Here is a 23,139-nt window from a genome sequence, read left to right as displayed (position 1 = left end):
CAGTAAGGTAAGTTGGAATGGAATGTTTAATTCCCTGGAGTTCAAGACCATCCACTGTATCGCCCTGGATGAAAGCATCAGCCTTTCTGAGTCATTTACCTGATTATTTTTAAGCATGCTATTTGTTCTCCTTAACTTCCAGCATTGATATATGGTCTCCAAATGGGATAACTTGTATAAAAGAGATTCATAAACTGTAAATACATAAAGATATGAAAAGATAACTATATAAGCTTCAAGTAAGCTTAAGATCCCAGATTTAGAATGGTTAAAAGGAAAGTTTTAGCCAAATTAAATTTAAAAGAGTATAACTAAGCAATGAGTGATTCATGAATCAGGCAGCCTTCCCAGCCAGAGTGGGCTCAGAGACTCCAGTGCAGCCACGGGGTGGAAGAAGATTTTTGGACATAAAAAGGAAAGGAAAGGAAAGGAACGTACGGAACACAGCAGCGACGCACAGAGACAGCCGCATGGGTTACAGCTCAACATTTACCTTATTTGAACGTTCAGCCCTCTTTAATTGGCAAAACCTCAGGGACCGGCACAAGCATAGGCTGTGGTCTGTCTACATCTCCATTCAGGCTGTGGTTCACAAGGTACAGAGAAACCCTCAGGCCAAGCTTAAAATATGTATAGAGGCCATTTTAGGCTAAACTTGATTCAACAGAAACTTCAAAATATTTGGACCTGATACAGTCAGGCAATACATCAAATAAAGATTAAGAAGTAACTGCAATGAAATATTGAACCTATGTATTGCTACCATAAATGCCTTTCTCATCAGGCTTAGCAGGGCAGGTGTTTGCCAAAGAGGAGACTCGGTGGTGTGAAGGCTGCTGGACCGAGAGCAGCATAGACATCCGTTTGCAGCAATATCAATTACAAAGGCCAAATGGGAGACTGGGGCGGTTGGCAATTTGGGGCACATCCAAGATGTAAAATGTCAAGTAAATGTTCTTATAATTATTTTCAAGATTTGGGATATATATACACACACACACATATATATACACATAGATACACGTATTTGGGAGATATATGTATATATATGTTACTTAAGTGCGTATTCTTTGAAAACGTGTATTCATTTGACAGCACCTACCTATCTGTTAAGTCTTACATCACCAGTTTCTTAAGACTTGGATTATATTTTATTTCTTTTCTAAATGTTTTACTTGGAACCTGACAAAATGAATATCATATAGTTAATACTATATAACTACTTCCTGACTTACATTGAGAGAAACTGCATTTTCATTTGTGGAAACATTTCTTCACTTTTTTATGACAGAAAAGAAAAATCAGGGGTAGCTTTTTCTTTTGTTTCTTTAGTGAGACAGGGTCTCGCTCTGTCACCCAAGCTGGAGTCCAGGAGTGTGATCTTAACTCACTGCAGCCTCAATCTCCCGGGCTCAAGCTGTCCTCCTTCCTCACCCTCCCAGGTAGCTGGGACTACAGGCTTGTGACACTATGCCCAGCTATTATTTATTTATTTATTTAGTAGAGACAGGGTCTCACTATGTTGCCCAGACTGGTGTTGAGCTCTTGGCCTCAAACAATCCTCCTGCTTCAGCCTCCCAAAGTGCTGGGATTACAGGTCTGAGCCACCATGCCTGGCCACTGGTAGCTATTTAATGCTGAGTAAATACATTTATCCCTGTCACTGCATCTCAGTTGAGGCAATCTGTTGCTCTTTCATTTCATTTTCTCAATTTGGGGGAGGAGAATTAAAACTAAAAACGAACAAGGACAGCCACCTTTTCAGTAGTAAGGTGAACAGATTTGGACAGAAAGAGGAATCTCAGCTTATCCATTGCCCCGGGCGATGTTATCTTAACATGACAGATATTTTTTTCAAACTTTTCATCACTGCTATTTAGCTGTGAGAAGAGAATGGAACGTTTTATGAGTCGGAGGCGGTCACTGCTTGCTCAAGTGTCTTTTCAGAGCGCTGCTCTCTTTCTGGAAGCTGAGTGATTACCGCTGAGGGCTCTAAAGCGCATGCTTCATCTTGGTCATGAAGCGAGAGGGCTGGGCGACCTCAGTAATTAAAACGCTCTGTCCACGTGAGCCTAGAGGGCCTCCTGCAGCCAGTGGTGCTGACCAGACTGCTCTGAGCAGGAGGGAAGGTTCCAGCTGAGAGAGGTTTTTAAAGTTTAGCTTAAAAACATGCTTGGAGCCTCTGATCCCACCAGGTGGCTACTTGTCAAATATGCTTTGCTACCATTAGCTGATCTGGGAAATAATTTGTCTGCCCTTCAAAAGAAATTAAGTGAGAATCCAGACTTTCCCAGACAAGGGAGAGCAGCCTGCAGGACCAGAAAAGAAAATTAGCACCTGCCGGGGCCACTGCGCTTCTCCCACACTCAAGGAAATACCATCTTTACGATGCCGTCAAAAACCAGCATTTTTCTCTCTGCATTTTAGCGTAGGGGTTGATTCTTCTGTATCAGGAAAAAGGTTTCTGAGTTTTTACTTTGTGCTTAAAAATTATTGATAAAAAGGCAATTAATTAATTTTTAAAGTCACATTCTTCAGCCAAGAATTATCCTAGTAGCTATTGCAGAAATATTCTTGAACATGAAATATCAAAAAGCATCATTCAATTTTCAGCAACATTTAAACAAAGTTAACACTGGGAAATAGGGCACAGGTCAGTGGGGTGATTAATGAATATTTATTGAGTCTTGTGTGGGACAAAATTAGGAAAATGAGATGTGTAAAGTTCTCTCCACAAGGTGCATACAGACAGATTTAGGGGGAAAGAGGAACACAAGGACGTAATACTCATCATATAGGAGTGGAAAAGAAATGACTTGGGCAAAGAGTGAGGGCCAGGGAGTCCCTCAGTGAGGTTTCCTTTTCAATAAAAAGAAGCCCCCAAATGATTTCTTTTCTAACAAAAAGCAACCTGTAAAATCGAGCTGTAAACATAGATAAGCAAGCTGGACGCTTGCAGGGTGAATGCGGGCAGCTCTGCTGATAGGAAAGGGGCTCCCTGGGAGCCAGGCATGTTCAACATGCCGGCTCCATCTTCCCTTTTTTTGGCCAATCGTGTGCACAGTAAGGAGAAGACAACAGGGCAGTGGTCAAAGACCCCATTTCTCCATTTGCATAAGACAAGATTAGGGTGGGGCACCAGCTTCGTCTCACGCCATGTAAAGGTCACACCTGGTCCAATCCATCTTTGAATTGGACCCTATGGAATCCAAAGAGTCCACCCTATGGAAATCAGACACCACCTCCTCAAGCCAGCCTGTAAAGTCCCGTGCACTTCCCTGTGGGGTGGAAGACCCACTGAGTCACCTCTCTCTGCAAGACAGAGGGTTACTCTCCTTTCTCTTTTGCCTTTTCAACCTCCATTCCTAAACTCACTCCTTGCCTGTGCACGTGTCCTTGACTTCCTTGGCGTGAGGCAACGAACCTCGGATATCACCCCAGGCAATGATGCTGCTTCACTGAGAGTACAGCAGGTTCTAGGATACCGTGATGATTCACTCACCATGTACAGATCTGCAGGCCAGCCCAGTTCAGCCAAGTGAGGGGATTTTCACCGAGAACATGGACATGAGCATCTTTCCTTTGTTAAGCTTTCCAAAAACTTAAAGCAAAAAGAAGGGTTTGCCAGTGCAAGCTATTCTGCATAGCTGCCCAGCATCATGGGATTTTGAACCAGGCCGTAAGGAATGCCCAAGTCAGGTGGAATGCCATTAGCCTGTGAACCCCAAATATCTGAGACAGATCTCAGTCAACTTAGAAAATTTATTTTGCCAAAGGTAAGGATGCATGCCCGTGACATGGCCTCAGGAGGTTCTGATGACATGAGCTCAAAGTGATCAGGGAACAACTTGGTTTCATACATTGTAGGGAGATGTGAAACCTCAATCAATATGTGTAAGACGTACATTGGTTCCATCCAGAAAGAAGTGACAACTCAAAGCGGGGAGGGTGTTTCCAGGTCATAGCTAGGTAGGAGACAAACAGTAGCATTCTTTTGAGTTTCTGATTAGCCCTTCCAAAGGAGACAATCAGATATGCACTTATCGTACTGAGCAGAAAAATAACTTTGAGTTCTGTCCATCCTTGTCCACAGGAAAATTCCTTGTGAGGGAGGTGTGTCGCTTTTTTATCTTAGTAGTTATCTCTTTTAGGAATAGAATGAGAGGCAGGTTTGCCCTAAGAAGTTCCCAGTTTGACTTTTGCCTTTGCCTTAGTGATTTTGGGGTCCCAAGATTTATTTTTCTTTGGGAATTCAAAACATCCAACATCTCCAAATCAAGGGAGGAAGCTCTAAAAAGATGACCCTTAGAAATCACCCCACGTTTATTCTACAATATTCTAAATCCTTTATCCCAGGCTTTGAGGAAAGACTTTTGTCTGTACCATCACATACAGTGCACTGAAGCCGTAAACATGCTAACAAGACCAAATGGGGAGGGCCAGAGAAGGAAAATGATCCATCCTGGGGCAGTGCAGCTCAGGGCTCCTCTGGAGAATTGAGCCCAGCTCCGTCTTCAGCACTTAATTGGGGAAGTGGCATTTCCACAGCAGTGTGCACAGGCAGAGGCAGGGAGCCTTCCCCTCCCAGAGTTTCTAAACAACAGTAAACGTGAAGAATTGTTTTCTTAACATATGCAAATTCCCCTTCCCTAACTACGCTTTGTTTACCTAGGTTTGATTATTACACCTGATGGGATCCTATCATTTATTCCTTCAGGGAGCATTTGGGAAGCCACAGGATGAATATTTCAGTGCTAGACATAGGAAGATCAGCCACCGTCTGTGCCTTCAGTTAACGCAGGCACCCACATGGCCCTGACACTTCAAGGAGCACTTCCGCGTAGCAGTTGAAGGCTGTACAGAGGCGTAATGCAGTTGAGGAGTCAGACAGTCACGGGGTGCAAAATTTAAATGGCCTAATTTAAAAATTCATATTATTTGCAACAGGATGTGTTTGCTGTATAACAAGATCTCAGGAGTATACAAAAATAACCGTTCCTTGTTCCCAGACATCTCGGTTGGGCTCAGTTGGATGGAGGAGATGGTTTGGCTGGGGCAGCTGAGTTCCACAGTCTCACCCTGGGCCTAGCATTATGGGCTAGCCTAGGCATGTTCTGCTCATGGTGCGGGAGAGGTGCCAATAGGAATGAGGCTGGGCTGGAAGTGGCATGTCTGGCTTTCCTCATTCTTTCCACCAGATGCAGTCACATAGCTGATGCAGGCCTGTGATACAGGAACACACGCTACTGATATGAACAGAGGACAGGGAAATACTGGGTAGAAGAGGGTGGTTCCCCGGCAAAGGCCCCACCCTCAAGCCTGGAGACCTGCGGCCCTAAGTGGGAACAGGCATTTCTGTTTTTGTGCCCAAAAAGTTGCCCTTTGGCCTGCCATGTCTCCCTGTCCTATACCCATATAAACCCCAAACCCCAGGCAGGCAGACAGCGGAACAACGTGGCAGAGAAAGAGAGAAGGGGAGGAACGTCTGAACACGGAGAGGAGTTTGGCTGTGAGCGGTTGGAGAGGAGTCCAGTTGCTGGACGACTTCTCCAGAGGAAGATCATCTTCCCGTTCCATCCCCTCTTCCAGCTCCCCATCCATCCCTCTGGGAGCCACCTCCAATCACTCAATAAAACTCCCTCATCGTCCTTCCCATCTATGTGCGATCTGATTCTTCTGGGATGCTGGACAAGAGCTTGGGATACAGAAAGCTGTCATGCTGGCCCTCTGTCCTTGCAGAAAGGCAGAGGGTCCGCTGAGCTGGTTAACACTCAAGTCATCCAAGGATGGCAGGGCTAAAAGGGTAAAGCATAATACACGCCTGCTTGGACTCCTGCACCTGTCCATCTGTGTGCTCCCCCAGCCTCAGGGGTTAGAGCTGTGGCTGCCACTGAACAAGTGAGCCACACCCTGCCACACATCCTGTGAGGGGGAACAGGAAGCTCTGCCATTTCACCACCCATTGGGGCAAGGAAGTGCAAACACACAGAAAAGAGCGTGCAGTTAGGGAAACGGAGAAGGGGGCCCAATCATGCATACAGCACACTGTGTGTGGTCAACTTTCTTAATCAGAGACATGAAGAAAACATCGAATCACACGTGGCTGCTTCAGCACATTTACTTTATTTTTAAACCGGTGGCAAAGGCAGGTTGATGTTGGAAAGCCAGTCTGTCAACATTAAACAGGTGGAGAAGCTCCTTGAGATGACTCTGTGAAGATCTCACAGTGGTGGGAAGTCGACACTCTATGGTAAACCCACATGGGCCAGAGATGAGAAACCCCTGGAAAATGGTTTTTTTAGGTTTTTTTTAACCAAAGTTGCTGTTTTCTGCCATGTGCTGTCAGCTCATGGGTCACAAAATGGCAGGCAACTCCAGCAGCTGCAGAAGTAGGCACACGTTTGACTGAAGAAAATCCACATCTTCCACACACACGGGCTGGAGGACACACGGCCCTCTTCAAACACACAGAATTAAAAACTATGGACACCATCTGCAACGTTTACATTCCAAACGAAATGTCGTTTTTCCCACTTTTCTTTGAGTGGTACTGGTTTGCTACCCAAATTCACGTCTGCAAGACATGGTTAAAAGTTCAGAATACCTTTAATTCATCTTTTATTTGCATCATTAGCATAAATACTCTTACTGTAGAGAGAGGATCTCTCTGAGATTATACTTAGTGATTTGTTGAATTATTAGACTAAGAACAGGAAATCTTTAGGCTGACTATGAAATCAAGGCGGGAACCACGCGAAGTCCCCTCTCCTCTTTTTAAGACAGCGGACCTCCCCGCAGACGTGCAGTTTGATAGATGAGTGCAGCAGCAGGAAAAACACAGGCTCTGTGCAGACGCCAATCACCCCGGCAAGGTGGGCCTGGCTGAATGCTTGGGGCATTCATTTAGTTGAGCTAAAAATTACCCCTTCATGTTGTCAGAGAGGTTGTTATTTCTGCTTCATGGTCCTTAGGAAAGTCACCTCTGCTTTAGAGAGATGTAGGCAGCTTTTGAAAAGCCTCCTGCAGTCAATCTGTCTCCCTAAAGCTACCGGTACCTTCCCCAAGATGCCCTGATGTGGACAGACTCTGACCACATCCTGGAGAGAAGCTCCACGGCGGGAATGAAGACAGTGGTTCTAAAATCTTCTGCTCCTTTCATTAAATTTAAGGTACTAAAGGGAGGGAAGCTACAGGAGTCTGAAACAGCAGAATATGCCTTTAACATTCAATTTCTGAATAGATGATTCTAGAGTTATTAGCAAAAAGAAAACTATTCTAATCACAAATTCACAAATAACTAATTATGAGTGATCTTAAGCAAAGTCTTTTTTTCCTAAATCTTCTTTCTCAAAAAAGGGAACAAACTCCTTGATTTCTTGAGGATATTTTTGCCTAAAATTAAAGTATTACGTGGAAAAATATTTTTATTTTTTGTTATTTTTTAATAAGAAATTCAATAAATGGATGATGCTTCATATAAAAGTAGCGGAAGGAATGATAAAAGTAGAAGAGACGAAGGAAATAAAGAAAGGAGAGAGAATAGGGACTGTGGAACATCATATTTCTCTTTAGTGTTGCTGGGGTGGGATTTTCAGGCCTGAACATGGATATTGCATTTTAGTTAGAGCATTGCTTAACTCAAGAAGAAGCAAAGGAAACACAATCGTTATGTTTGTGGAAGAGGACAGATGACATTAAGCTGTTTAAGTCATTAAACGATTACAATGTCATGGAAAATGTTACTAAAAATATCTTAGAGTGACATGTCTATGAGCAAACACTCTTCTGGAACTGGAAAGCACTATCTATATCAGAACATGTAAAAAGGTAGTTCCTAAATAATGACGATTTATGCAAACTCTTCAGTTCAAATAAAAATATAAGGGAAAAAACATAACTTACCACTGAGGCATTCACCTTGACAGACCCGGTTTCTACTGCTCTGAGAGGTGTGAAAAGGAAGTAAGCCCGATTTCTGCTCTAGCATGCAACCACTGGTAGAGTACCGTTTGGGTTTTGTCAACACAAATAAGAAAGGCATGTAATCTGAAAATGAATTTTGAGCCAATCCAGAAAATTCAGGCAAGCTCAGCTGGCCGCAGGAACAGGGAGTGCAGACCTGTGTTACCTTCTCAGGGAGCTTTACCTGGATACAACTTGTTGATGTAGTTTCCGAAGCCCTTGGCCTTGTTGCTGCTTCCCAGTCTTGCACTGACTGAAGTGAAACAGGGACTAGTTCTGTTGGAATCTGATAGCAACCCCTGACCCATGGCCACGCACATTCACTCAGCAAACACACACTGGGCTCCAAATCCCTGCTGGGCACCGTGCTGGGGTCATGTCTACCCAATGCAAAAGCCAAACCTTGTGTTCTCTTAACATTTGGTGACTGGTTTATGGGGTGCACAAGTAGCTGATGTGTTAAGAGTGAAAAGAAGTCTGGAGAAGGCTACCATCATTGATTACTCAACAGGAAAAGATGTTGAGTGACATTGAACGTAATCCAGGAAAGCCGTGTTCTTGGATAAGCTACAGGTTTCTCGTCACCAGAGGGATTCAGAGTGATGGAGGCTGGGGAGGTAAATGGTGAAAAGCATGCTGAATTATCTTCCGGTTTTCTCTTCTTGGTGATTTACTGCAGTTTGTACAGTGGAGGAAGGGGGCAGTCTTCTGACTCTTTGGGAAATGACCTGTACATGGTAATGGTTACCGTTGTGCAGGCAAAGGAATCCCGAAATATCCCACCAGATCGTCTGTGGTTAGGGATCTTAATGAAAAGCATAACCTTTTCTAAACAGCTTAATGGCTTATCATTTTGAAGTTGATCTCTTTGTATCAAGAACAGACATTTAATAATGTTTATCTCTTTTTAATGTAACCTTTAAGAGATTAAAGGTATCCAATGTTTGTTATTCTGTTAAACTTTTATTTCTCAGTTGAAAATTTCCACAGGTTGCCCTTCTTCCAAAAGGTAATGACTGAAACTCCAGTACGTTGGGAGGCCGAGGTGGGCAGATCACATGAGGTCAGGAGTCCGAGACCTGCCTGGCCAATATGGTGAAACCCCGTCTCCACAAAAAATACAAAAATTAGCTGGGCAGGGTGGCACACGCCTGTAATCCCAGCCACTCAGGAGGCTGAGACAGGAGAATCACTTGAACCTGGGAGGTGGAGGTTGCAGTGAGCTGAGATAGCATCACTGTACTTCAGCCTGGGTGACAGAAAGAGACTCTTGCTTGAAAACAAATAAATAAATAATAAAAAGGTAATGAGTGAGGTATAAATAATGTTGGCCAAAAATGATTGGTTTTATTATCTCTAAAGTCACATAGCTTACAAAATTTACTTAATTTTATATCTGAAATAATAAAATAGATGCCAGGTTTTCTATACTCGGCATGTCACATATTTTTCTACATTTTGCTGCTATTTGATTGTGTAAAAATAATCTACTCTAACTTTATATTCTCTAATTTTGAACATGGTCTTTTGAACAATTTTTAACATCAGCATCCTCTGGAAGAGATTAATTATGAAGACTCATAATTACTCAAAATAAGTCAACAATAACTATGATGTAATAGTAATATAATAGCATAATAAAATTCCTAGATGTAGAAATTCTATTTTAAAAATTGCCTACTTTTCCAACAAGGAATGTTATTATTCTCTTTCTTAAAAGCTGTCTTGTTACAGTTTTTCATCTGATTTCTTTTGTCACGAGCAACACCATTTCTTATTTGGCAATGGATAGCTGAATAATTGACCAAAGCTTCAAACATACTGCATTAAACATATATAGCTTAGTTTAATAAAATCACTAGTAATCTCTATTCATACACAATAATGTTTTAAAGACACCTCTATGATTTGGGGACATTAATCTGGGAGACCAGGGGCACAGTATCCTGCTAAAGTATAGACCATAATTATGTTACAGTCGCATCCTGAAACTCTCAAACTCTTCCCCTCAAAGGACATTCCTGAACTTTTAACTTTAGGAGACTCTTGAATACATTAATTTGAAGACTTAGAATAACTCAAAATAGGTCAACAATGACCACACTCTAACGAACTCCATAATGTGTACTGTCTGAAAGACATCCTTAGTGTTGCACCTCTCCTGTATTTACCCCTTAAATTTCACAGTGTAACACGCTGGCTTCTTGGATAAAAACATAACAAAATATAACAAAGTTCCTACATGCACCGTAATCTCTTTATTTTCTCATGGGACCTCGCAGAATCGATTAACTTTTCTACCTAATATCAACCTGCGTCATGAGATGTAGCAAAACATTTCTTTATTATGTCAATCACAGCTGGGTGGTGCTCCCTTCAGACCTCCAGGAAGCTCCAGGATGTGAGGGCAACCTCTTAGGAAACGCTGACCTCCAGGTCGTGTGGTACCTGTGACAGAACATTTGTGCATTTTGAGAACGTTTCACTTGGTGGCTCACTTGGGTAAACAGTTACAGGTGCAATGACTGGGCCCCATTGTATTGTGAGACCATTGTCATCAATCCTGCATAGTTGGAGTCTTCTGAACAGAGGCTTGTTTGAATAACAAACTGGCCTTGTAAGCTGCAGATCAAGCGTTACCCTGAGAGATTTAAGAATGTCCCCTATGCTGGAGACGCTCCAGGGGGATGAAGCTGAGATACTCCCTAATCCCCATGGAGGGCTCAGCTTACATTCCAGGAGAGCAAGGCATCTCTCCACGCAGAGAAAGGGTCAGGTGAATGTGACAGCAGTCGATGAAGAATTCAGTGTCCTAGTTTTGGGTTTCCTGCGGTTCAATTTACAGAACTTGTGGGTAAACATCTCACCCTCATCACACTGTCCTGTGGGAACTGGGGCACGGTAAGCAATGCGGATAATTGTTCAGGCTGCTGCTTTTTCTGTGAGTCATGTTCAATTTCTGTCTCTGACCCAGGGATCTTGTGTCTTCTGTCAGGATACATGTGGGAAATTGTGATAGGCAGCTTGTTAGCGTGCAAGTAGGGTAAAACTTCAGACCCACTACCGTTTCAGACTTAACACGTTTCTGCATACATAAAACAAAAATGCATCTATACAAAAATATAAAATATATGAATTATCCAGATCATAAACATTCACTTTTATTTATTTGACTATAAATATCAAAAATGTTATGAATATGACCAGAGGAATTTAAACATTGTTCAAAGTTTCTAGACATTTCTATGCTAATTATATTTATGACATTGCCTACTAAGGAACTTTTCAAGCAATAGAAGAAATTAGAAGAAAGGAACAGGTTGCTTGGAGTTGGAATTATTGAGGTTAGGATTTGAAAGTAACAAATATATCTAAAGATGCAAATCCGGAAGCTGTTACATCTAAGTTAAGCTATCAGGACAAATTTCTGATCAGAAGTCAAAATCCTGAATTGCAAAATTCAGACAGTTAAGCTGCCCTATCATAGAGCTTACAAAAGAGATGATGACCGAGCAGAGTGCCTAGGACCTGGGAGTCCCTTCATGGCTGATAGAAATCCCCCTGCCTCCTAGCTCTGGTTTCCTCAGTGGTTTGGTCCAACCCTAATGTTGAAATCAATACTTCACACTTACTTGTTGCCTGAAGTCAGCAGATTAGCGACTCAGAGATGATCTCCGAGTTGCTCCTTTATAATTTTAAGAGGGCATTCAGCTTAGAATTTTAAAATCAACAAAAATCTAATCTGGCTAAGAGGAGCTACTCTATTGTTCGCATTACTAATGTTATATAATATTGACTCAAAATCCAATAAAGTATTTTAAAGCACCTGAAAAAACCACTAATATCCCCTTTGATAATACACATGCCCTCTTACAAACACAACTGCATGTTTATGGAACAAGAAATTTGCATTCATTTAGAAGTTACTTTATAAAATTTGCAACTTTATAAAATTTGCTTATGAGATTAACTGGAAGAACCTGAATCGTTTGTTTTTCTAATGTCTGGCTTTAAAAAAAGTACTGTGTAAGGAAATGAGTTTATTCATGAAAGCAGAAGTTCCAACTCAGTGAATGTAATGGAAAAAACCAACAATTTGTTTTCGTAGGCTTTTTCTTGAGATTTTAATATCAATATACGTCCTCAATTTACCTCTAATGCTGAGAACTTTTTACATTTTAGTTCTGCACGAGCAGCTTTATTTTCTAGAAAAACAAAATATGGTTTTGAAGTATTTTTATAGAAAAGAGTGTTACATCTTTGATTGTTTTCAAATTTCATCATATTTCAAATAATTGTCTTGGAAGATAACGATAGCTAGGGTTTATTTATTGTTTATTTGCACCAGGCACTATTCCCAGTGTTTTATATTTATTCTCTCATTTATTCTTTCCAACAACTCAGTGAGATAAATATCCTCATTTAGCAGAGGAAGAATTTGAAGCAAGAGAGTTAAACTACTTGCCCACGCTGACAAAGACAGTTTTGCAAAACTAATATCTCAACCAAGGTCAGATCCTTACTCCTGGCCTGCAATTACTGCTCTAATCTGTCTTATTTATAGTAACTTCAGCAAACGCTTCTGAATATCTCTATCAATGCCCCAAGAGCAGGCTAACAAAAAAAAACCTGAAATGTAAAAACGAAGGCCAAAATGAAACAGACATGGATAAAACATAAAAAGTGATGTAATTCCACATTTAAGATAGTTATCACAGTTGGCAGCTAATTCTATGGACGATTTCTTGAATAAGGAAGAATTTCTTAAAAGACAGGTAGTGTAGTCAGACAATAGACTAAAAAAATCCGCACACTTGAGACTTCCTTTTGCATCTGCAAATTTTAGAAGGGGGGAGCAAAAAAGGTCAGACCATTAAAAAAAAGTTGGAATATGGCAAAAGCAATATTTAGAGATGAATTAATAACTTCAAAGTATATCCATGTGCTTTCCCCAGTTCGTCAGTTTCCAATATTTCATATGTCAATAAAGCCATATCCATGTAGTTATTAATACTAATGCAATGGTTGAAAATTGTGGTGAGAATAAAAATTGTATTTAGATAACCAATTAGGAAGTTAGAAATTAGAAGTATTACCAGAGACATAAATATCTAAATCCTCAGCTCTTGTTATTTAAGTGACAAAATCTGCAAGGTTTCAAGGCAAAAATATGTTTTTTTTTGCCCAATGTTAAAATGCATAGGTTGAAACTGCTGTGAAAAACAAATATAATTCTGATTTAAGTAACTGATTTTTTAAATAAAAATACAGTATCACTTAAGAACATAAAATCCTAGCAAATCTAAAAGGTTATGACTCTCACAGCATCTGCCTTTTTTCTATGTCACGCCTGAGCATTCGATGATCCCACAGCCTTCGTGGCACCCAGCAGGCACCTGATGGAGTCTCACGCCAGCCTCATCACCCCTGTTTGTAACTGTCTCACCTTGCATTGGATGAAGGTGCATTTTATATTTTGGGTATTTCTTCAACTCAAGTTTCCTAGGTAGACAAATGGAAGTAAACTGCAAAAGTACATGATTCCACTAAAATTACGTGAGATTTATTCCCATAAATGGAAAGATGTCTCCAAGGAAATATCTTAATGTTGTTAGTCTAATCAATAAACCAATTGCAGAGGGTTCTGTAAACATCCCTAAAGATATGTCCAAGTGAATATTAAACTTTATTTTTGTAAGGATTCAACTAAAATAATAATGGAAAGAACTTTGCATGAGTAGGGAATAATGGAGAAAATAATTGAATAAAGTTGTATCTTTACTGCCACCGAGGAAAAAGTTGTGGTGGAAGGAAGTTCCCTGCACTATTCAGAGAACTTGGACTTTGCCCTTGGCCCATCAATGAACACAGCATCTCCTTAAAGATAAATGGAAACAGAGGCACAAGGAACACAGTATCATACACAATTATTCGTTGAAATTATTCTTTGGCACTCCTTGGATATACTATGTCTACTTCTTAACAGCTTTTCTCCAACTTGCAGTGACTATGGAACCACTTCAGACAATAACTTTTTTGGGGAATCATAATGTCTGTCCTTTTTCAGGATGTGCCTTTTGCCGAATGGTTCGGGTATTACCACACACTTCTCAACGATTTGTCATTATATCCCTTTTGCAATTATTTTACGGTTAGGCTTCTCTTTTGTGTGTGTCGAGTCTTGTACAGAGTTACTAGTTCTTCATGAAGATGACTTTAAAAAGTAAGCTAATTTATATGTAGCCATCATCCTTAGTTTCTTTATATCGAATTATAAATATTATACAAGATTCCTTGTTTGAAAGCTGTGTAATTATATTGGATGAATACTATAAGATTGTATTTGGACTGCAATAGTAGGCATTGACTCTAAATACATTTTCAGAGCTGCCTGCATAGGTTTTTACAAAGTTGATAGCAAAGGTTTAATAAAATTCATTTGACAACACATTGTCCTTTTTCTCTTACAATATAATAACCCTGACATTTTTGTTGTCACTTTCAAATTGAGTTTCTATGTCCCTGGAGGCATCTCCATATGATGCTTTGAGAAGCTGATGTCACTGACAGGAGGTTATTTCTCCCAAGGAGGCTGAAGATCACTTTGGATGAAGTGTTCAGTGGATGCCTCCCAGGCTGGAAAGACAAGAAAAATGGGTCAAAGATGGCGGCTGAGTTTTGCTTTCTTGTACCCCTAGGAGGGACATCTAAGTTTATGACGCTTACAGCATCTGCCTTTTTCCATGTCACACCTGAGCATTCAAGGATCTCAGAGACTTCGTGGCACCCAGCAGGCACCCAGTGGAGCCTCATGCCAGCCTCATCACCCCTGTTTGTAATTGTCTCACCTTGCATTGGATGAAGGTACATTTTACATTTTGGGTATTTCTTCAACTCAAGTTTCCTAGATGGATAAATCGAAGTAAACTGCAAAAGTATCTGATGCCCAGTAGGCATAGCCTCGGGCAGACCCATTTGCTGGACAGGAATTTGGATTCAGGCTGGGTTTTAGAGTTTAAGGACTAAATATATCTGGTTACTACTAGTTTGCATCATGAGAGGATGGACACATACACGGGAAGAGCATACTGGAGAGACAAATATTCCTGCACATGTCTGCCCACAATTCACCAAGATATTTGGAATATGACCCATTTTTAATAATATGCACTTAACTGATTTGACAAAGTCCCATTTTGTGACTTTATCAAATCAGTTAAGTGCATATTATTAAATATGTAAAATATGTTAAATATATAAAATAATTATAAAGTCATTAAAATTTATTCTGCCTGAGAAACCATTTTACAAACAACTTACAAATTTTTAAATTTACATTTATTAGTTTATATATGTTGTTTCATGTGTTTTGTAGTCTTTATTTGGGAGTTTATTTATAAATAAAACTGGGTGACATGTGTAAAATATAAGAAAAATAGCTTCCTTACCTATCTTTCTTACACCTTTATTTATAATAAAGAAATCCTTCATTCTACTTGATTCCCTAAAATTCATCACTGCCATGAAAGTATTGGAAATAAAATAGTCATTTTTTACTAAAGTAGCAAAGTGTTTAATTTTTAATATGTTTTAGTTACATTTTTATTTTATATTTATTTTTTACTGAAAAATAACAATTGCATATTTATTGGGTATAATGTGGTGTTTTCATCTAGGTATATATTATAGAAAGATTTAATCAAACTAATTAACACGTCTATCACTCCAGTAACCTTTTGGGGTGAAAATGTTAAAAATCTATTCTTTCATCCCTTTTGAAATATATATTATTTACTGTTATTACCATGCAGTGCAATAGATCACTAAAACTTCTGCCTCCTGTCTAACTGAAACTTGGTACCCTGTCAACAACATCTTTATTTTCCACCTCCTTTCCCCCACTGCCAGCCCCTGGTCCTCATCTTTCTACTCTCTGATTCTTCGAGATTGACTTTTTTAGATTCTACATGTAAGTGGGATCATACACTGTTTGTTTTTCTATATCAACTTATTTTAATTAGCATACTGTTCTCCAGCTTCAACTGTGTTTTAGACAATGACAGAATTTTATTTTTAGGGCTAAATAGTATCTCATTTTGTGTTTATGCTGCATTCTCTTCATTCACTGGCAATGGTCACTAAGGTTGCCTTTATGTCTTGGCTGTTGTGAATAGTGCTGAAATAAACATGGGAGTACAGATATCTCTTCAACACACTAATTTCATTTCCTTTGGCTATATATCCAGGAGTAGAATTGCCAGATCATATGGCAGTTATGCTTTTAGCTTTTTGAGGACTCTCAATACCATTTTCCAAAATGGCTGTGCTAATTTACATTCCCAGTGAAACGGGAGAGTTCCCTAATTACCCCCTCACAGGACATGTGATGGGGTGGGGCCCATCTTTTTGGCTGCCACCACTGCTCAAATCCCTTACAGGAGGAGGGGGGCACACAGATGGGCAGGTGTAGGAGCTAGGGCAAGCATTTCTGGGCTCTGGCCCCATGGTAGCATCTGGGGTGGGTGGCTGTAACTCCCGAAACCCCCAAGAGGGTATGTGTTACAGTGTGATCTTTTAGCTTTGCCATCTGTGGGTGGCTTAAGTGTTCAACAGCTCAGTGGACCTTCTGCCTTTTTGCAAGGGCAGACGGCCAGTTTGATGGCTTTCTGTACCCTTGAATTCTTGTCCACCATCCAGGAAAAATCAAGTCACAAAGAGACACGAAGAATGGTGAAGGCGAGAGAGTTTGATTGAGTGCTGGAGGTGGCTCCCAGCAAGATGGGGAGCTGGGAAGGGGATGGAGTGGGAAGGTGATCTTACCCTGGAGTTTGGCTGTCCAGTGGCTGATCTCTTCTCTGACTGTCCCCAGCCAAACTCCTCTCAGTGTTCAAATCTTCCTTCTCTTCTTTCCTTCTCTGCTACTCTTCTGCTCTTCCGTTCATCTGTTCATCTGCTTGTGGAGACTGGGATTTGAGGTTTATATGGGTACAGGATAGGGGGCATGGCAGGCCAAAATGCAACATTTGGGCATGAAAATAGGAATGACTGTTACCATTTAGAGACATGGGTTTCCAGGCTTGAGGTTGGGGCCTTTTCTGGGGAACTGCCACCTTCTATCCAGTATTTCCCGTCTCCTGTCCATACCACCACTAACAGCATGCTAGGCTTCCCTTTGCTCCAAACTCTCACCAACACGTATCTTTCATCTTTTCGATAACAGCCATTCTAACAGGCATGAGGTGACATCCTACTACAACTGTAGTTTTCATTTCCCTGATGCTTCGTGATGTGGAGAGTATTTTAATATACCTGTTGGGCATTCATTCCTTTCTCTTTCTTTGAGAAATACCTGCTGAGATCTTTTGCCTATTTTGAAATTAGAATATTTGTGTCATTGCTATCGAATTGTTTGGGTTACTTATATATTTTGGATTCTACCACCTTATCAGATGTACGGTCTACACATATTTTCTTCCAATCTGTGGGGTGTTCTTTCACTGTTTTTTCTTTTCTTTTGCTGTGCAGGATCTTTTTACTTTGAAGTATTTATGGTCAATTAATTTTCAACAAAGGTGCCAAGAACACAGAATGGGGAAAGTATAGTCTCTTCAATAAATGGTGTTAGGAAAATGAGATATGAGCACAGAAGAATGAAATTAGACTGTCACCTGCATCGTCTACAAAAATCATCTCAAAGTGGATTAAAAATCTTAACATAAGACTTCAAACCATAAAAATACTAGAAGAAAACAAAGGGGAAAAACTCCACCACATGGGTCTCAGCAATAATTTGTTGGATTTAAACTATTGTAGAATTTCTGAACTAAAATTCTCTTACTGCTAATAGAAATCAGAGGATTTGGGGTTTTACTGTAGTGTGCTGGGCTAAAGAGGGATTTCAGGACAGGGAAAACTTGTTCAGGAAAAGAAATATCTGGTCCATGGGAGGATTGGGAAGCAATTCTAGGTACATTCAAGCATATTGTGCATTTGACAGAGAAGAAAGAGCATCAACCAAATTCACAGAACATGTAGCCATGGCCAAAAAGAGTATTATGAAAGCTTTTGTTCTAGGTAAAATACTTGTTCTAAAAACTGTTCCTGCTAACTCAAAGTTTTATTTCCTTCCATTGGTCTTAAAATGTATTTATTAAAATCACTCTCAAACTATCATTATCATATATATTTTTTTTGAAATGGAGTCTCACTCTGTCACCCAGGCTGGAGGGCAGTGGCATGATCTCAGCTCACTGCAACTTCCGCCTCCCAGGTTAAAGTAATTCTCCTGCCTCAGCCACCCTAGTAGCTGGGATTACAGGCGTGCACTACCACCCAGCTAATTTTTGTATTTGTAGTAGAGGCAGGGTTTCACCATGTTGACTAGGCTGGTCTTGAACTCCTGACTTCAGGTGGTATGCTGCCTCAGCCTCCCAAAGTGCTGGGATTATAGGCATGAGCCACTGTGCCCAGCTATATCATCATATAAATTATCAGTTGTAATAATGTTTACAAATAACCATATTCTCTACTCTTGTGAACGCTTTACATAAATTATCAAAAGCCTACAAATCTGTTATTATGATTATCTTTGTCTGTCTCTTTCTCTGTCTCTCTCTTTCTGTCTGTCTCTCCATCTGTCTCTGTCTCTCTCTCTCTGCCTATCTCTCTTACTGTGTCTGTCTTCTGTCTTACTCTCTTTCTCTGCCTGTCTGTCTGTCTGTCTCTCTCTGCCCAATTGTACATATCAAAATTTCAAATCACAGAGAGTTACCCAAGACCACACAATAATCTAGACTCACTTTAACTAGTTAGATGGGAAAATGCTTTTAGCCAACACTTGGAGACTCACAGTTTGACTGAAACCTGAGGAACAGGAGTGGAAAGGGCAGAGATCAAGAGAGTTCCAGGGTTTGTGAGTAAAGAAGACAAGAAGAAGACAAGAACTGTCGTGAGACAGGAGGCACCTCCACAGCTATGATGGGGACCTGCTGATGCCACATCACTTGGTGCATGCCTGGAACTCTCCCTGAAACACATAAGACTGGCCAGGTTTGGTCAGACATCTCTGCTCAGAAGGGGAGATGAAAGTTCTGTTTTCTTTAACTTTTTGAGTTAGAGGATTGTACTAGAAATTACGCAACCACTATATCCATACACATTTTCCTGAAAGAAAAAATAGAGTTCTAGCAGAAAAGGGGAATGGAAGTTGATAAACATAGGCAGCAAATATTCACCAAACATGGCTCCCAATTAAGTGTTCATTTTGAAACACATTTATTTTACATACTATCTATGATTCTCCTAAAAATCTGTCTGACCCCCGTGTTATCATCCCTATTGTGCAAATATGAAAACTTTGGCTTAGAATAAACTGGTTCAAGGACACAGACCTAATTAACAGCAGAATGAAGATTCACTCAGGATAGGCTGAATCCTCATCAGTGTGTTTATTTCTATCTTTTTCCCAGTTCAATGACAGATTTGCCTTTTCTCCTTCATTAATTGTTTAAAGCAAAGCGATGCTCTTCCAAAAAAGAAAATGCAAATGTAGCATTGGCCCACGTCTGCCCTTAACTGAGAGGTGTGTATCTCATAACACCACCCAACGTAGGCTTGCAGCTACTTGTCAACAAAGGACGTGGAATTAATTTATTCCTTGAGGAGCATTCTTATTCCCTTGGCATTTTGTTCTTCTGTCTGCACCTCTGGGCACTTTCTTTGAATTCTCAGGAGCACAACTTTCTAAGTCACTCAAGCTGACATCCTTCATGAGCTGCCAAAGGCAGAGAAATAAACGCTTTTACTATTGAGGGGTCTGACAATGTGCTTTTTGAAGAAAAGCAAAGCTTTACATTGTATGGAAGTAAAAGCAAATCACTTTGTGTAGGAAAAAAATTCCTCAGAAAAAAGGAGTAAAAATGCAATGTTAACAACTCCATTTTATGGATTTCAAACTTGACCCATTTAGCCATTGTGTATAATAAGAGGTATAACAAAGAGACCTGTTTAGCAGTGAAACTGAGTATCAAATGTTTAACCCCGCTTTGAAATGGAGTTTTTTTTTTTTCCAATGTTATTAAAAACAAAGGTGATTGTTAGTTGGATCAGGCTAAATACATCTTCTCTGAAACAAACAATTTAATTATTTCAGGCAAAATAAAATTTTATGAAAGTGTTGTTCTATAAATTTTAAATGTAAGTTAAATAAATGAATTCTATACAAATTATTTACAAATCAAAAAAAAAACATGTTGCTCAAAAAGTGCAGTTATCACATTCTCAATTTCCTAGATATTGGTGGTAGAGGAGAGAGGACAGAAATACCTGGTTCAGAATTATAACATTATTTGTAAAGTCCGAGAGTGAGTTTGTTCATTTTTATTTATTTTAATCTAATTCATTTTTATAACAGTTTTAGATTTACAGAGAAATTGAGAAGGTGGGACTAGAGCTCCCCATTCCCTGCACCTAGGCTCTCCCATGATCCGCATCTCTCATGAGTGAGGTGCATTCGTCTCAATGAACCAATATCAAGACATTGATATTGACCAAAGTCTACACTTTATTCACATGTATGTAAATTTCCCCTACTGTCCTTTTGTTAGAGTGGGTAGCTAGTCAGACACGAACAGGGCAGAAGGAGGGTCCCGACACCCCACCAGGAAAGTCAGGAGACCATCAGGAGACAGGTGGTTGTCACACTGCCCCTCTAACATAATAATAGGTCACAGCCAGCGCCAGAGAACGGTGGTCTCTCTATAGACAGGAAACACCTGAAACTGGTGATCAGCAGCTTCCAGATAAGATATCAGGAGTGCAGCCAAGGGGCTCAAGCATGTGCATTAAGAGGCAACATGGCGGAGGATGACCTTCCAGGGGCATTTGCGCAGAGAAGAGCGCCTCAAGTGGCATGTGCAGGACTCCAGTAATCACATTGCCTGTGCGCCGCTCTGAGGTGCTGGAGCCACTGCGCATGCGGACAGCCCACCTCAACGGAAGAATCAGGGGAGAAGGGATGCAAGACCCCAGAAATATGGCAACGTATAAAACCCCATGTCACAGATCAAACCGTGCACTTGTCTTGCAAGCCACCTGCTTGGGCCTCTTCCAAGTGTACTTTTCTTCCCTTCATTCCTGCTCTAAAGCTTTTAAATAGACTCTTACTCCTGCTCTAAAACTTGCCTTGGTCTCTCCCTCTGCCTTATGCTCCTAGTCGAATTCTTTCTTTTGAGGAGGCAAGAATTGAGGTTGCTGCAGACTCGTGCGGATTCACCATCCGGAGTACTTTTGTGGCTCCCATTCAGGATCCCATGTGACATTTAGTTGTCATGTCCCCTTAGGCTGCTCTTGGCTGTGACAGTTTCTCAGACTTAATTTGATTTTGGTAATCTTGGCAGTTTTGAGTGGGACTGGTTGTATATTTTGTCTGGTGCCGTTTTGCTGAAATGTAATTTGTGTTCTCTTCATGATTTGACTTGGGTTATGGGGCACTGTAGGAAAAGCACAGAGAACAGGAGCCATTCTCCTCACATAGCAGAGGCCACATGCTCATGCGTTCATCATTGTTTTTGCTGACCTCCATCGCCCAGACGAGCAGCACCTCTTAGGCTCTCACCTCCCGCCTCCAGCTGCCCTGTGCCCCTGGGAAGAAAGTCACTGTGCAGGGCCCATGCTTGGGAGCCGGGTTAGCCGGGTTATGACTGCCTTTCTGGAGGACAGAGCCTCTGCAGAAATAACTTGGATTTTCTTATGCATGAGGGCTGTGTCTCTTGTCCCCTACTTATTTATTCAATTATATCAGTGTGAACATATAAACGCTATTTTATACTTTGGATTATAAACCAATACTACCTCACCCTGTTGCTCAAAGTGGCCCAGCTTTGGCCCTCAGGAGCTCTTCTGGCTGACTCTTTATCCTTTGACATCCCCATCAGTGTATGTGTGTATGTGTGCACGTGCATACATGTGCACATCTGTGAATGTATGTGGATGAACATGTATTTATGTGTGTTTATGTATCTGTGCACATGCATGTATGTGTTACACACGTGTATGCACATGTGTGCATGTGTGTGTGTATGTATGTGTGTCTGATTGTGTGTGTTGTGTGTGTGTGTGTTCAGTCCTGTCCTTCCTTCTGGCACTACAAGATGCTCTAGGCTCAGCTTGCATATTTCTTGTCCTGGTTCTAGAATCAGCCATTACCCTAAGACTTCCTGCCTACTTTACTGGGGATTGGTATTAGAAACCAAGATCTGAGCACTGGGTGTGCTTGTCACCCTTGAGTGTCTTTGCTTCTAGGTCCCCTCAGCCAATAGAGCAAAGGTTCATGTGTGTATATTGATCATATTATAAGTCACACACAAATGAGTGAACATTTCCATCTGTACCTATGAGTGTCTATATTAAGCAGAGGTAGGTCCATCCTGGTGTCTCCAGTTCTGCTTCATTACCCTATGGATTGCTCTCCTGCCTCATCCTCCTTCCTGCAGTGAGAAACCTGCCTTCCCCACCCACCGTTCAGTCATTGAATTCCTCAGTTCCAGTTAAATCATGTGATGAGCAATCTCATGTCACACAATGTTATCAACTAGAGTACACTTATTCTGTGTACTTTTCACCTTTAGTTTTACAGACTCTATTTTTTCCCAAAATTACAGAGTTTTGTGCCTGTTCTCTACTTTTGTTTTTAACTTAAAAAAATTTCTATAACTTCCAGTTGAAATGTCATTCTAGGTCCATAAGCAAGGTCACTCACTGTTCCAAACAAACGTTACACAATGACATCAAAATAAGCTTGTCTTAAAGAAGCATTATACTTTGAGAGGTGAAAGTAAGTGGGCAGAGACTTTGTCAGGATCTGGGAGCTGGATTTGGAATATCCCTCAAACCTCCACAGACTGTGAAATGCATTTCTAAGACCAGGTTTTGAGCTTGAACATGAGAGGACTGAGTGAGAGATTTAAACAAAAACAAAAAACGGCTAGGGAAAGAAGAAACATAAAAGATAAAGCAAAGGAAGTTGGAGCAAGGGGACAAGACTTAGAAAGAAGAGAGATAATGCCACTGTGGTTACAAAAATCAGCAAATAATAATTAAGTAAATTCAAAATTACTTTAAAAAGTGCTTAGCATACTAAAATAAGTAAAACACTTTAAACTACACAAACAGGAAATT

This window comes from Colobus angolensis, unplaced genomic scaffold, assembly GCF_000951035.1.
Source record: "Colobus angolensis palliatus isolate OR3802 unplaced genomic scaffold, Cang.pa_1.0 Scaffold209, whole genome shotgun sequence".
Lineage (NCBI taxonomy): Eukaryota > Metazoa > Chordata > Mammalia > Primates > Cercopithecidae > Colobus > Colobus angolensis.
The sequence above is the reverse complement of the archived record's forward strand: the minus strand, read 5'-3'. Positions refer to the sequence as shown.